Genomic DNA, 14,463 nt, shown 5'->3' on the forward strand with positions numbered 1-14,463 from the left:
GATGACGTGAAGCGGCAACGTGGCTCAGAGCATCCGGGGCTCATCGACTTTGACAATTGCCAATTAGCTTTAACGAGGAGCCGTAATGTACCAATAAACAGAATATGGTGCGCGAGAAATAAAGCAACGGTAACGCGAGGCCCTGCTGCGCCTGGTGCGCGCGGCTTCCAAGACGCCCTGGAAAGGAGCAGGGCTGGCAGAGAGAGGAGGAAACAGAAGACGCCAGCCCCCCCCCCCCGTGCATAGAGCTGGGGCCACCTGCGGTCTCTGTGCCCCCTCTGCCTGGGGCAGCTGTCACAGAGCAGCCAGCATCTCCCCAGGTGGAGGCCTTGACTGGGTCAACCTGGCAAAACCTGAGAGTTCGGGGTGGGGGGGCCAAGGCAGCCTGGTGGGCCTCCCCCCCCCCACGCCAAGGATCTGGGCCCACAAGGGACGGGTGCGGGGAGCATCCCTGCTCAGAGGAAGGTCATAAACATCTGGCTCAGCCTCCTAGACCCCTCCTCACCCGCCGCTGGTCAAGTGAAGGAGCCACTTCCCCGTCCCCACGCTTGAGGAGGCAGCCGGCCGAAAGAGCAGCATAAATATTGCCGGCAAGCAGGTTGATGAGTGGGCAGAGGGAGCCCAGGAAAGGCAGGGCGGGCGCTGCTGCCCCCTCCTCCTCCTCCTCCTGCGGAGACTGACTTCACCTGGCTGCACAGCCAGAGCCTCTCATTACCAAGGCCATTATTTCGGAGCAGCAGGATGGAGCTGCAGCCAGAAAGGAGGGGCGAAGCTCCCCCCAGCCCTCTGCCCCACAGGAACTTCTCTCCTCGAGTCTCCGTCTTCTCTCTCTCTCGCATGCACACAGGGAGAGAGAAATTGGGGGCACCCCACAGCTACAACAGGGAGCATCTTGGCTGGGAGTCCAGGACGGCCTTTCTCCCACCTGGCCTGGGAGGGCGGAGCCTGGACTGACTCCAGCTGCAAAAGCCGAAGCTGCTCAACAGACTCTTGGGCTTTGGGGGGGGGTTGTTGTCTGGAACAGGGGGGGTTGCTATGAGGTTTCTGTATCCTTATTTTAGATCTTCTTGTGATTAACATAGAAATTGTTTGGTTTGGTATTTTAAAATGCTTTAGCTATTCTTTATGGCCACATTTGTCATGTTGTAGCTATGTATTTTTGCAAGCCGCCTTGAGCGTGATTTGAACCATGGAAAGGTGGCAGGCAAATAAAATTATGTACAGTGGTGCCATGGTTTTCGAACGTCCCTGCTGACAAACATTTCAGTTTTCGAACGCCGTGAACCCGGAAGTAAATGCTTCGGTTTTCTAACACACACACCTCAGAAGTCAAACATGAAATGTGGCTTCCATATTGAGTTTTTGATTTTCAAATGTTTTGGAACTCAAATGGTCTTCAGAAACAGATTACGTTCAAAAACCGAGGTACCACTGTACATTGGTACCTCTGGACATGCACACCTCCGGTTGCATATCCTTCAGGACGTGAACGCAGCAAACCCGGAACAGGCACCTCCGGTTGCAAATTCCGCATGATCCGACCGGAGCTCCGAAACGGATCCTGAGCACAACTGGAAGTACCACTGCATTTGTACAACGGAGCTGGGGCAACTGCGAGGCTCCTTCTACTACTGCCCCCCAAATCTCAGCAGCCCCACTGCTGCCGCCCTTGCAGCCGGGCGACTCTTCTGTCAGGAGCAGGAAACAAGCCAAGTCCCAGCCAAGAGTGGCAGGCACTTAACGCAGGGAGAGCTCCACTTGTGCCAAGGTGCCCTGGGCACCCACAGCAACCCGACTGAGCCTCATCTTTGGAGATAAGTCTCTCTTCACACTCACACAAAGCCCGGTGCGCACTGGTGCCTGTGTGCTTGCAACCGGACAGACCCGCTGTTCCGAAATGCCCACGGCCAAACCGAAGAGCCCCCCCCCCCGGGGGGTGGGAAGATGAGGAGAGAGGTCCTGTGCCCCACTTGCAACCGCAGCCCAGGACACGGAAGGTGTGGCTCTGGCACTCTGTGTATGGACAGTCGCACTGCGCTGGGTCTGCTTGCCCCCCCCCCCGCCTTTCTACAACAAACTGCAGCTGAGGCCGCTCACAGTGAAACCAAGCTAAGGAAAACCATCAGGCCAGGCAAATACCTTCCAGTTGTGCAAAGACTGGAGCGCCGAAGGACCAGGGGCAGGGACACGCTCCGCTGGCAGCTGCCTCTCTTGGATCAATGCAGCACATGGCCACCCTAAAGCCGGCCAGGCCAGCGCCTCTGGACGCTGCCCGGAAAACACCACACCAGAGCATGGCGAGCGAGGAGGCCTGGCAAGCTGCCCCACGAATGCCTGCTGTCGCCTCTCCCTCAGCTGGGGGGCAGGAGAGCTCAGCCCAACACCAGCCACGCCTCGGGCAGCATCTGGGGCACGACAGATCCAGAAGCCAGACTGCCCAGGGAGCAGCAGCCGTGCCTTGCTCCTGCCTTGCGGGGGTCAGACTAGATGACCCTTGGGGGTCCCTTCCCACTCTACAATTGTACTCTGCTGGCACTTCTGGGCCTGGAGGAGCCCCGATCCCCTGCCTGGGCCAAGCAGCAGGGCTGGCTCGAACCTCCTTCCACGGAGAGCCCAGCTGGCTTGAATAATGGCTTTCCCCGTCGCTCCGCAGATAAGTTACAGACCCAGGCAAGATATATGTGCGCAGAGATACATCAGCTTCTCAGAGCGCAGATGAATGCGGCAACAAGGGCAGGGCAGCAGTGAAGCCCCTTGGCCAGCCCAGGAGCTGCTGCATCTCCTGGAGCCCTTTTGGGAGGAGGAGGGCAAGGCCTCTGTCTCCTCACACCAAACTGGGACCCACGCAAGCAAAACCAGATGCAAACAGACCCACAGAGGCTGCACACAGGGAAATCTCCCAGCAGAAGCAGGGAGGAGAGTCTTTCTAAGGACAAAGGAGATAAGGAGGCTCTTAGAGGAGCATCTCCACCTCCATCATCCAGCCCGGCCACTGAGGTCCAACTCTGAGGGCCTTCTGGCGGATCCCTTCCTGCGGGAAGTGAGGTTGCAAGGAACCAGGCAGAGGGCCTTCTCGGTGGTGGCGCCCGCCCTGTGGATGTCAAAGAGATAAACAACTACCTGACATTTAGAAGACATCTGAAGGCAGCCCTGTTTAGGGAAGCTTTTAATGTTTGATGCATGACAGTATTTTAATATTTTGTTGGAAGCCGCCCAGAGTGGCTCAGCCAGCCAGATGGGCGGGGTATAAATTGTTGAATGGTTTCTTTACATGTAAAGGTTCATCATTGTTCCACCCGACGTGTATGTCTTTAAGGGGCCAGAGCAAGATAACGAGACCAAGCTTTACAGCTGTGAAACATAGCAGGTGCTGCTGAGTTGTACTGATTAAACTATGTCAGCAATTGGGTGTAGTATATAAGGAGCAGCACCTAGCTCTCCTATTACCCTGGGGGATGGGGTGGTGGTTGGGTCTGGTTTGTTGATGTATTTAGTGTAAATGGAGGTTTTGTTTTTCTTATTAAAACCTTCTTTAAGTTATTTTTGAGTCCCTTTTTAATGCAAGGTCTTCCCAGCAAGCTCTCTGCAGCGCTACCATACTGCAAAAAGCCAACATAAATATTATATGATGATGATGATGATGACCATCGCTCAGAGATGCTTGAGCTGCAATCCCTGCTAGAGGACCTCTGGGGTCCCTTCCAATTCTGCCCTTCTACGATCCTCTAGGCAGCTGCAGCAGCCCCTGAGGCTTCTTTCCAAGGTGGGCCTCACCTGTGGCCAGCAATGGGGCAGGAAGGGGCAGAGAGTGGCACTCTGGCCTCGGGGAACTCCAGGCAGAGATTCTCCCCATCCCTCTGGCTGGCCTCCCCCAATCAATGAAGCCCCAGAAGCTCCCACAGGACTGTTCAATAGCACAAAAAACCCACAAATCCACACATGACTTTCTGTGATGAAATGATTGGGGTGATTCATCAATTGGCCAATTACCAGCGACTGCCGTCCAGACAAAAATCGTCTTCAGGCACAGCAGCACAGGAGCCACGTGGGTTCCTCGCATGGCCACCTGGGAAACCTGCAAAGGGGGGGGGCAGCTTGCAGGTGTCCCAGAAGAGGCACCTGGTCGGCCGCCGAACCAGGTGGGTCCCTTCGGCCGGATCCAGCCTCTGGCTCTTCTCCTGCTGCTCCTTGGGCAGGATCCGTCACGCGAGTCCCGGCCTCCTTCCTGCCCTCTCCAAACTGCTCCTGCTATCCCTGCCAGCTGAAGCTCCGCCAGGTAGACGCTGCGGCTGCTTCTATTTGGGGGGCGTGTGGGCTGCAAAGAGGGGGCACGGAGGGAGAGACTCTCACCTCAAGCACCCAGGAAATGGGGAGGAGGAGGAGAGTCTGTCAGGGAGAAAGGAGGACCCACGTGGCCAGCAGGAATCCCCACGGAGGCCAAAGGAAGGCGTCAGGGGCCGCTCAGCCAGCTCTGGGCACGGCAGAGTCGCCCACCCCAGCAGGCAGCATCGCCCCCCAGCAGCCCCTCCTTCTCCCAGCCACCCCATTCTTCCTCCGGGGCAACCCTGAGCCTCCAGCAGCATCGCTGCCTCCGCTTCCCCTCCGGCTCTGGGCAAGAACCGCAGCTGGGGATTCACAGGGCCCCCCAAGAGTAGAAATTCACGGCATTCTCCTCCATCCCATCCTCTTTTGAAGCCCTCCTGTGCTATCAGATGCCTGCTAAATGCAGGAAACAGTCGCTTGGCAGCTCTCGGCTGGGGAGGGAGCAACTGCACCCCCTGGAGCACATCTGAGCCCAGTCCAGCCCCCGGTCCCTCCTGGACCCTCTTGCCGGAAGCTGCCTCTGCTGTTCCCCAGGGGGACGTCCTGCTGCAGTCGGCCGCATCCATACCCTGAGAACGTGAGAAGAGGCTCCTGGATCAGGCCCACAGCCATCGAGCCCAGCGTCCAAGCAGGTGACCCCAAGGGAAACCCACAAACAGGATCTGAGCCCAAGAGCCCACTCCCCTCTTGGGGTGTCCAGCAACTGGGATTCGGAGCCACCCCATGAGTTTGTCTAACCCTCCTTTAAACCATCCAAGTTGGATGGCCTCCAGTGGGAGGGAGTTCCGCAGATTAACCACGTGCTTCATGAAGAAGACCTCTCTTTCATCAGTCCCCATAGACTTCTGCCGCCTCTCCCATAGGCACCTCACCAGACCCTCTCCTCTTCCTGCTGGGTGGGGGCCGTCAGCACCCCTCGCTCCCACTCCGGGGAGGGGGCCACCACCCAAAGCCCCTGACGGAGAAGCTGCCCCACGCCCTGTTCCCTTCTGCCGTGGCCCAGAGGAGGAGGGAGACACCCCTTTTGGCCCAGCCAGGCTAGCATCGCGCCCCCCCCCCCCCACTCCATGCACCGGCTGCCATTCTCAGGCGGCACAAATATAGCTGCAGCGATGAGTGGCAATTTAAAATGCAAATGCTAACGAGGGAGTGGGGAACAAGACGCGTTCTGGTTGCAAAGGGGCTGCCCCTCCGGCAAGGGGAGGCCACAGGCACCCTGCTCCAATTTAGGAATTACAAGCAGGGGGGAGAGGGTCAAACTGCCTCCAGGAAGAAAAAAGCCAGAAGAGGCAGCGGGGGGGGGGGAGGGAGTGCCATCTTTCCTCCTCATCCCCCCCCACCTGCCCAGACTAACTGGCACGCTACCTGCTCGTTACATGCTAATTAACATGCACAGCTTGATTAGGAAGCCTCAAGTGGAGGGAGGCAGAGAAGGAATTGCAGGGCGCTGGCAGTGCTGCGGCTGCTTTCTCCTGAGGCGGCTGGATAGGATCAGGGAAGCGCAGAATCGTTGGAAGGGGCGCCCGTGTGCCATCTAGTCGGACCCTCATGCAAGGCAGGGATCATGGCCAAAGCTTCTCTGACACCCAACCTCTGCTTAAAAGCCTCCAACAAAGGAGAGCCCCCCCCCCCAAGCTCTCATGGGAGTCTGTTCCGCTGTCAGATGCTCTCCCCGTCAGAAAGTCCTTCCTGATGTTGAGGGGGAATCTCCCAAGTCGAGACGCCTGTGGGCATCTTTGCTAAAGTGGCACGTTCGGTTTCTGATTCTTCCCTAAGCACACCTGGTCTCTGTCTCCCTAGGCTGGGGGCATTTGGTGTTGAGGGCTGGGGAGGGGGGGGCTCCCTCCTGCAGGAAGAAGAAAGGAAGAAGGCACAAAAGCCCACAAGGTCAAAGGGGAGAAACTCCCCCAAGAGCCTTTCTCCCACGTAGGAGAGGGAGAGGTTCTCAAAAAATGCCCCCATATTCCCCATCCCATCTGTCGCCAGGATGCTTTGCAATTCTACGATTCACTGCAGGGTTTCGAACGGAGGCTGGGTGGCCATCTGTCAGGAAATTCTTTAGCTGTGACATTGCGGGGGGCTGGGCTGTATGGCCTCAGGGGACCCCTTCAACCTAGATGATTCCTTGGACTCAGCTGGGTGCTACCCACAGAGCCTCGGTCCAGTATACCTGAAGGAGCGTCTCCACCCCCATCGTTCTGCCCGGACACAGAGGTCCAGCTCCGAGGGCCTTCTGGTGGTTCCCTCCCTGCGAGAAGCCAAGTTACAGGGAATCAGGCAGAGGGCCTTCTTGGTAGTGGCACCTGCCCTGTGGAACACCCTCCCACCAATTGTCAAGTAAATAAACAACTATATGACATTTAGAAGACATCTGAAGGCAGCCCTGTTTAGGGAAGCGTTTAATGTATTACGGTATTTTAATATTTTGTTGGAAGCCGCCCAGAGCGGCTGGGGAGGCCCAGCCAGATGGGCGGGGTATAAATAATAAATTATTATTATTATTATTATTATTATTATTAGGGACAGGCCGTGCAGCAGGGGCACTCTGGAGGTTTCCAAAGGCCACGCCAGTGAGGAGACCAGCTAGCCCCTTGCCCAGTGGAGCCATGCCCTGGACTCCCCCGACAAAATTCCCTCTGAGCGCTGCTGCCAGGCTCAGCAGCTGCCCAGTGCCTCCTGGAGGGAGGGAGGGCGGACTGGCCGCCCAGCTGCCCACGCCGTGCCCCTGCCCACCCCTCCCAGCCACCGCCAAGGTGCAGAGGGGAGCGCCTGGGAAGCAGGCGCCAAGGTGAAGGCAGCCCCGCGCCAGAGTCGGTTCCTATGGCAACAGAACTTAAAATACAACTCCCGGCAAGGCCTGCTCACCCCGGCGCTGCCTTCTCCCGGGGGCTCGGTGCATCCCCCTTAATCATTCCTCCGCGTCCAAAATTAGCTCCGCGGCGCAAAAGGCGACAACTGCAACCCCTCGGCCCCCACACCGCCTGCTGCATGACACAGAGCTGGGGGGGGGGGAGAAAAAGAAGGGAAATATTTAGCAGCGGTGGCGGCAGTGGCTGCTCCCCGCCTCCCCAACAGCAACACAGCCAGCAGAAACTCCATTAACCTTGGGGAGGGACAGAGTCAGGAAATGCGTTCGCCATGGGCGGGGGGGGGAGGGACTCCCCTGCCGGGAAGGGATTCTCCTGAGCAGCAGGGTGGGGGGCCAGAGGACACAGAGCCAGACTGGCCCCCCAATCGCCAGCAGGGATTGGGGCCAAAGGGAGCAGGGTCCTGCTGAAAGGGGGCTGAGGAGAGAGGCCTGGGAGCCCCCCTCAAGTTCCCCCCCCCTTGCCCTGAGCGGGCGAAGAGCTCCTCCAGAGGCTCACAGCCTGGCACCGCTCACAGGTGCCCCTCTGCAACCCCCCCCCCAGCCAAAGGGAAGGAGGAGAAGGAAGGGCGGAGAGAGGCAGAGTTGGAAGGGACCCCGAGGGTCATCTAGTCCAACCCCCGAAACGGAGGAATCTTTTGCCCAAGGTGGGGTTCGGATCCAGGACCCTGAGAGTCAGAGCCCCGTGTTCTCCCGACTGAGCTCTGAAAGAGGACCGGGCAAATTCAAGGAGGCGCAGAGGCCTTGCAACCGGCTTGCTTGTTCTCCCCGGTGAGAGGCAGCCAGGCCTCGGACTCCCTGTCGCTGCAAAGAGCAGCCTGGAGAGTTGCTCTTGTGCTGGGATCCTGCTTGCCGGATTCCCTGGGCAGAAACGTTCCTCTTCCACCAGGCCTTGGTGTGCTATCTCCTTTAAACCTAGGACCCACGTAGCTATGGGACTGCCTCTCCTGGTATTCCCAGAAGAGGACCTCAAGGTTCACAAATTACAACGCTTTGGAGTTCCCTAGCCTCAAGGAGGTTAGATTGGTCTCAACTAGGGCCTTTTCAGTCCTGGCCCCGATCTGGTGGAACGCTCTGTCACAAGAGACTAGGGCCCTGCGGGACTTGACATCTTTCCACAGGGCCTGCAAGACAGAGCTGTTCCGCCTGGCCTTTGGTTTGGACTCAGTCTGACCCTTATGTTTCCCTCCCCTCATGGTCTTGATTTATGGGCTACTTTTAAAATGAGGCTGCATTTTAAATTGCATTTTAACCTGTATTTTAAATTGGGGTTTTTCCCCTATTATGTTTTTACTGTAAGTCAGAAAACGGAAAGGGCCCCCGCTGGGCCTCGGCCCCAATCCCCACCCAGAGCCTTGGACCTTTGCAGCCCAGCTCTTTCTCCATCAAGCCAGGGCAGCTCCCGACACCACCGTGGGGTGACGAGAGCAGGGGCACCCAAAGTCCCAGCTGCGGCCCCCTCTCCCCGCCTGGCCCGCCCCCTTCTGGGCTCCCCAAAGGACGATCCGCGGAGGGAGCAGGAAGGGGGACCCCCTCCCCGGATTTCCATAAAACTGCAATTCAATTACAGGAGCCGGGCGAATTCATAAGTCTCTACAGCCCCGCTAATTGCATAATTAAGGACTGGGACGCCAGGAACGCAATTACACTTGCAGGCTGAGTCATTAAGGCCCCTGCGATCCGGCAATGGGATTTCCACTTGGGGACTGGGGGGCCTTAATTGTATCGCTTTGCTTCGGGGGGGGGGGGAGACGCATTCGGCAGAGAGGCTTCGTGTTCCTCTGGCTTTTGTGGTTCAGAGGAACCAAGGAAACTCATCCAAACCTCACAGCTCCCGCCTTGAGCATGGGGCCGGGGCAGCAGCTGAGCCAAACCTCTGCCTGCGCCCCCCCCCCGCTCTCTCGCACACCCCACTGCAGCTGCCTTGCCCTGCAGGGGAGCTGCGAAATGTGCAGAACCGAACCAAGGGCAGCGAAGGAGCACAAACACACCCAAACCCCTCCAGAAACCAGAGAGAGCAGAAGCAGGCGCGCACAAAAGCCCCCGTGCGCAGCAGCAGCAGTCCCCACGCCTGCCTGCACACCGGCCGCATGCACACACGCATGCAGGGAGGCAGCGGCAGCCCTCCCATGTCAGGCGCTTGCCCTTCTGCGGTGGCATCTCTTATTTATTTTCCCGCGTAAGTGGGTGTTTTAGCACTTATTAAAATTTTAAAATATCAGAGGCTCCGGAACGAGCCGTCTCATTTTCTTGTCTTGCGCAGCTGACTTTAGGACTGGTTAATTATAAATAAGATTCCGGGATGATGTCTCTGCATTACACGCTCGCCTTGCCAGAGCCCGTGGGCACGGGAGATGCCTGCCCACAGACGCCCGGCGGGGAAATCTCAGCAGCGCCACAGGTCTCCGCCCGCCCGGCCTCCTCACAAGCCTGTTTTTGCGGGGGGGGGGGTGCGGGCGGACACCAGGAATCAGGGCCAGAAGAGCAGAGGCCTCCATGCACCCAGTTCCAGGTCCCAGAAGCACCCCAAATATGCTTCTGAATCCCAGTTGCTGGAAGCAGCAGGAAGGGTCTTGAGTTCAGGTCCTGCTCGTGCCTTAGCACCCCTCCTTTGGGGCACCAGCCCCTTCCTGCCTCAGACTGGAGCAGAGAGCTCTTCTCCTCGCTGGCTCCACTACTTCGAATTGCATCCCTTCTCTGTGGCTCCATTTTTGCTAATCCTGCCTTTCACTCCCTGGTGGGAGTTTTTCCACTCGCAGTCAGCTAAAAAACAAAGACGAAAGGTCTCTCTATCTTCTTTCCCCTCAGCTGCAGCTTTCTGGCTTCCTCCTGCCCCACGGCTTTGGGCGGCTTCGGTCAAACATGCCCCTTGGAATAGGCAAAACCTCCTGGCCCCGGAGGCACTGGGGGGGGGGGCGCCTGCTTTGAAGCAAAAATGCCGCTACCATAAGGGGCAGCGCTTGGGGGCGGCCACGGTTGTGCCCCCAGAGGAAGGGCCTTCCGGGCCAGGGCACGGCCACGATCCAACCTCAACGTGGCACAGCGTCTGGGGGAGCAGCTGTACTTGGAATTCTGCTGCTTGGGCAGAAGCTGCTGAGCCGAGCCAGGAAGAAGGAAGAGAAGAGCGATCCGAGAATCGTAAGAGTTGCAGAGTCAGAAGGGACGCCCGAGGGTCATCTAGTCCAACCCCCTACAATGCAGGGATCTCAACTGAAGCATCCCTGACAGATGGCCACCCAACGGCTCCTTCAAAGTCCACCACTTCCCGGAGCAGCAAGTTCTATCTGTTGAACGGCTCTTACTGCCAGAAAGTTCTTCCTGGTATTTAGTCGGAATCTCCTTTCTTGTAACTCGAAGCCATGGGTTTGAGTCCTACCCTCCAGAGCTGGAGAAAACAAGCTTGTTCCCTCTTCCATGTGACAGCCCTTGAAGATGGCTCTCATATCTCCTCTGGGTCTCCTCTTCTCCAGCTCCTTCAACTGTTCTTCATAAGGCCTGGTTTCCAGACTCCTGATCACCTTGGTCTCCTCCTCTGCACACCTCCCAGCTTGTCAACATCCTTCTTAAATTGTGGTGCCCAGAACTGGACAAAGGACTCCTGGTGGGATCTGACCAAGGCACAATAGAGCGGGACTATGACTTCCCTTGACTTCTGTAGATGCAGCCTAGAACAGGCTTAGCTTTTTTCACTACTGCATCACACAGTTGACTCACGTTCAGCTTGTGCTCCACCAAAACCCCCAGATCCTTTTCCCACGTCCAGCTAGTAAACCAGGCGTCCCCCATCCTATATTTGTGCATCTGGTTCTTCCTGCCTAAGTGCAGACCCTGACCTTGCTCCCGACATTTGCCCTCTTCTCCCAGCTACGCCAACGTAGTGGCCTCTGCAACCTCCTTTGCGGGACGAAGGGTCCCAAGGAACTCAGAGCCAGCCCCCTTGCTGCCCCTCTCCTCCTCTAAGCGCTGCCCTGGTCCCGGAGGCAGGAGGCCCCGCAGACGGGCTGCTCGGTGGTGAGGATGCAGCTGGAACGGGAAGTGTGCTGTTCCTGGAGACAGGGGGGGGGCAGGAAATGAGGGGGAAGGCAGAGCTCTGGAGCAGCAGAAGGACGTGGGCACCAGGGGGATCGCCAAGACGTCTGTATCCTTCCTTGTGTACAGGAAAGCAAAGGGTACAATCGGAATATCGAAAGCAAGTGAAACCCCAAAGAGCAGGAAGCCCCAGAAGACCACCTGAAGGGGGTCCTCTGCTCCAGGCTCCTGTTCCACTATGGGAACCCCACAAGCAGCGCCAGAGGCCCCTCCTTCCTCTGGTTTCCAGAAACTGGCATTAGGAAGCATCGCTGCCTCCCGCCGTGGAGGGCAGAGTTGAACCCTTCATCACCCTCTCCTCCAAGAATTTGCCCAGTCCAAAGCCATCCAAATTGGTGGCCATGACTGCCTCCTGTGGGAGGGAGTTCTGTAGGTCTTTCTTTCTTTGTTGTGTGGGAGGAAGGGAAAGGAGATTGTGAGCTGCTTTGAGACTCCTTAGGGTAGTTATAAAGCGGGATAACAAATCCAAACTCCTCCTCCTCCTCCTCTTTTTCTTCTTTGATCTGTCTGGAATCCTCCAACACTCACTGAATAGCCACATGTTCCAGCTTTATAAAGGAGGGAGCAAAAGTTTTCTCTAGCCGGTTTCTTAGGCCACTTTACGGACTTCGATCACGTTCCTTACTCGCCATTTCTCTGCATCGAGAAGTTACAAATGCCGGAAGCTTTCCTCAAACAGAGAAAAGATATGATAGCCGTCTTCAAGAATCTGAGTGTTGGTGCTGACCTTGAAAGCCCTAAATGGCCTCGGCCCAGTAGACCTGAAGGAGCGTCTCCACCCCCATCGCTCAGCCCGGACACCAGGGTCCAGCTCCAAGGGCCTTCTGGCGGTTCCCTCACTGCGAGAAGTGAGGTTACAGGGAACCAGGCAGAGGGCCTTATTGGTGGTGGCTCCCGCCCTGTGGAATGCCCTCCTGTCAGATGTCAAGGACATAAACAACTATCTGACTTTTAGAGGACATCTGAAGGCAGCCCTGTTCAGGGAAGTTTTTAATGACTGAAGTTTTAATGTATTTTTAATCTTTTGTTGGAAGCTGCCCAGAGTGGCTGGGAAAACCCAGCGAGATGGGTGGGGTATAAATAATAAATTTTGGGCAGAAATGACTGGCATAATCCGCGACCAGGGAGAAGAGTCGGTGGAGGAAGACTGGGAAAAATTTAAGGACTACTTGCAGAAGTACTGTAAAATTAAGGAAGGTTAAAATGACGTTTGATGGAAAATAAGTGGTATTGGTAAAAAGATTTCTAAGAAAATGTAAATAGGGATTGATAATTGGAAAATTGATATTTATAACCGGTTAACATCTTGAGTGAGGATAAATGCCAGAGGGGAAGGATTTGCTGAATTTAATATCTGAACTGGAATACAAAAAGGGACGTGTGAGGATGTCAAGAAACTAGTGAAGGAAGTATAAGATTTGAAATTACTAATCTATTTCTTGTTTTGCTCTTTGGGTTTTTCTTTTTGTCCTTTTTTCTTTTTTGTTCTTCTTCTTTTTTCTCTTCCTTTGTTAACTGTTTCCTATTGTGTATTTTTATGTGTTTTGTTTTTTGTATTTTTATATTTTTGTAGTTTTTTATGTTTAAATGTTGGAATTTTTTATTATTTGTGAAACTTTAATATTATAAAAAAATAATAATAAATTTTGTTGTTGTTGTTGTTGTTGTCACACGTTGGATGGAGCAGGCTTGTTTTCTCCTGTTCTGGAGGGCAGGACTCGAACCCATGGCTTCAAGTTACAAGAAAGGAGATTCCGACTCAATACCAGGAAGAACTTTCTGAGGGTAAGAGCCGTTTTGAGAGTGGAAAGGTCTTCCTCTGGAGGTGGTGAGGTAAGCAGAGGTTGGAGGGCCACCTGCCAGGAACGCATTAGCTGAGATACCCGAAGTGCGGGGGGGGGGCGTTAATGCCCCCCCCTTCCAACTCTACCATTCTCAGATTCTATGAAGCAGGGATGTCTTGGGCACACTTCTGAGGCGGCAGGCCGGGCGCAGCCAGGCAGGGCCTCCCCTGGAGTGTCACAGAATCACAGCATTGCAGGGTCGGAAGGGGTCCCAGGGTCATCTAGTCCAACCCCCCGGCAACGGAGGAACCAGAGCTGAGAATCAGAGTGCAAGTTGCTGGCGAGTGTCACACCAAGCGTGGCAAACAAGGGGGGAACTCTTTTGCCGCCTGGAGCACAGAGTTCAAGGAGAGAGATGCAGATATGGGAAATCAGCCGGAGGGAGAAGAGACCTCGGTGCCCTTCCTCCTCCTCCTCTTCCGCTGCCCTTGTTTCGGGGAGCAGCCGCAGGCCGAAGGATGTCGCCGTTTCCATTGAATCCCCCAACAATTAACTGGAACCCGATCGATGTTCAGGGCCGTCTTTTCTCCCACAGAGATTGCCATGGCAACAGAGGCAGGAGTGGGCTGGCGGCCCCAAACCGGGAGGCACCTGAGAACGGGACTCGGGGCAGGGAGACGCCCGGGGCATGCGGGAGGAGGAGGAGGCCAGCCGCGGCCGGATCAGGCCCCAGGGGGCCCACGGAGCCCAGCCACCCATTCTCACTGTGGGCAGCCAGGTGCCCCCCAAGAAAAGCCCCCCAGCAGGACCCAAAAGCAAGAGCAGCAGAGCCCCCGCCCCATTTCCAGCTGCTGGCATTCAGAGCGCAGAGAGCCAGGAGCCCCCGAAATCCTTGCTCTTCTCCGTCTAAGTCTCATCTAAGTGTGCTGGGCCCAGGGGTAACCCGAGTAATGCGGTCCAGGTCTGGTCCCGAATCCAAGGGAGGAGTCAGACCGACAGGGCCAAGGCAGGAAACCAGGCAAGGACAGGGGCAGGATCTGGCAAACAGCAATGTAGCTCCCGCAACCTGGGGCGGGGTCCGACACCCTTTTATCTCTGACGGGGTAACGGCCGGTCCTGATCCCCCGATGACTCACCTCTCTGTTTCGCCCAAAGGCGAGCACTCCTCCTGCGAGTACCCAGGTCTCTCCTTCTCTCAGACCTGAGTCTCTGCAGCTCGAGAGACGTCGGTGGGTTACTAGACCCAGAGGCTGCCTCAGGCTCCCCTGACCCAACCGGTAGTGGAGCAGCTGTAAGTGATGGCCCAGCTGGAGGCAAGGAGGTCATCCCCGCATCTGGAGCCACGGCAGGATCAGGCCCCTGACTCAGCCCCAGCTGGTGTTTGTTGCAGGGGAATCTGTG

The 14,463-nt window shown here is 56.4% G+C and overlaps 1 protein-coding gene across 1 annotated transcript in view; it reads right to left on the reverse strand.

Annotated features, from left to right (window-relative positions):
* Positions 1–14,463, reverse strand: part of SND1 (staphylococcal nuclease and tudor domain containing 1) — a 220,023-nt gene that overhangs the window by 76,318 nt on the left and 129,242 nt on the right. The window lies entirely within an intron of this gene.

This window comes from Podarcis vaucheri, assembly GCF_965113315.1.
Source record: "Podarcis vaucheri genome assembly, chromosome: 10".
NCBI classification, from domain to species: domain Eukaryota; kingdom Metazoa; phylum Chordata; class Lepidosauria; order Squamata; family Lacertidae; genus Podarcis; species Podarcis vaucheri.